This window comes from Echinops telfairi, unplaced genomic scaffold (assembly GCF_000313985.2).
Source record: "Echinops telfairi isolate 266 unplaced genomic scaffold, ASM31398v2 ScPeMD7_7468;HRSCAF=8506_0, whole genome shotgun sequence".
In the NCBI taxonomy this organism is placed as follows: Eukaryota; Metazoa; Chordata; class Mammalia; order Afrosoricida; family Tenrecidae; genus Echinops; species Echinops telfairi.
Window position 1 is genome coordinate 94,781,430 of NW_022111369.1, and position 1,826 is coordinate 94,783,255.

A 1,826-nucleotide genomic window follows, 5' to 3' on the forward strand; every position below is an offset into this window, starting at 1 on the left:
GCGCCCAGGGATAAGCATCTGATGTCTTCAGGGCCTTTGCTAGGGGCGGTACCCAGGACCCTTCTCCAGGAGTAGTGCCCATATCCACTGGATTTGTTTCTTCTTGTGTGTGGGCATGTAACAATTTCCTGTCATAATACTTATTCTGACTTAAAAAAAATAAATAAATAAATAAAATAATACTTATTCTGATACCATGCAGTACACTTTGATGTCTTCATTTCTATCCTGCATCATTATTTTTAAAAAGTGCTGGTTTTAACACAGTCCACTAAGTTAATTTTCTGACCAAGTCTTGGTTTGTGACGCAGCTGGGAAAGCCCAGTGGTCCCCTTAGAACCTAGCGAAAATGCTCGCCTACTGCAGGGAGTGTAATAAGATCCATGAATGCCAACATACAGAGAAAGCTCTGGTGTTGGGGAAAAGGAACAGAAACAGCCGCAGGAATTGCTGCTGCAGCTGTTTCAGCAGAAGGCCTTGGGCTTGAGACAGGGATGGAATCCAGACAGGGGAAACCCGAGAAGCAGCTTCAGCGAACATGCTCCTAGCACTCTGCCTATGTACCGGAGAGGGTGACAGAGCCAGGTGGACAAGGTTGGGGTCTGTATAGGAAAGCAACACAAGTGGATCCAGACGGAGATTTTGTGAAAGTATATCTACTCCCTAGGAAGAAGGATGGGCATTAAGCATATATGTGATATGTATGCTACCATATGAGATACTTGTGGGCCTAACTTACCTGGGACCCAGAAGGTACTGGGTGGAGGTAGTTCATAGGGTTTCCAAGTCTGTCTTTCCCCATTAGAAACAGGTCATCAAGCCTATCTTCTGAGATGCCTCTTGGGTGGGTTCGAACTGCCAACGTTTAGGCTAGTAGTTGAACTCTTAGCTCTCTGTGCTACCAGGACCCCAAACTGACTTGACAGCACTTAACAACAATTTACCTGTACACAGGAAGTTAAAAATATGGCCAACCTAGGAACACTGTATCCCAGGTAGTCCCTTAAGAGGAGGTCATCATCTCTAACAGATCAGGGGCTCTTGTGAGGAATGGGCTGAGCTGCCACTGCACAGTTGTTGTTTTCTCATTAAGCTCCAGTGGGAGACCACACTGATTTGGAGATTTCCAGGGAGACCAGCCTTACAATATCACCAGCGTATGTAGACTTTCGGAGTTGATGAGAACAGTCAGTTGGTAAACACTCAACCCCTTGAGTTGCGATACCTCGGTTTGTATCCACTAAGAAGGTGTTTGATTTCTTGTAGAGCTATTGAACTTCTTTCGGGCCTTTATTTCCTCATACATCAATGAGGATTAACCATAAATCCAAAGTCATTGCATGTTGTGTTGATTCTGCCTTATGATGACCCCATGTGTTGCTTCGAATTGCTTCAAAGCACTTCCTGGGTTGTTGTCTTGATGAAAGCACATCCCTAGGCCTTTCTTGGTGCTACAGGCTAGATTACAACTACCAATCTCATGATGAGATGTTGAGCACAAGCCTTTGGTTCTACCTGGAGACTGAAGAATAACAAGAGGGTCACGTTCTGGAGATTTTCGTGAGGCTTGCTGTTGGTTGTAGGTGGTGTCAAGTGGACTTAGACACAATGCCAACCTTTGGTGTTACAAAGTAGAGCTGCTGCATCGAGTTTTCTTGGTGATGCTCTTTACAGAAACAGATTTCCCTGACACGATTGCTGAAGACAAAATGAGAGCACAAGCAAATATGGTGAAGAAAGCTGATGGTGCCAGACTATCAAAAAAGATAGCACCTGGGGTCTTAAAGGCTTGAAGTTAAACAAGCAGCCATCTAACAGAGAAGCAA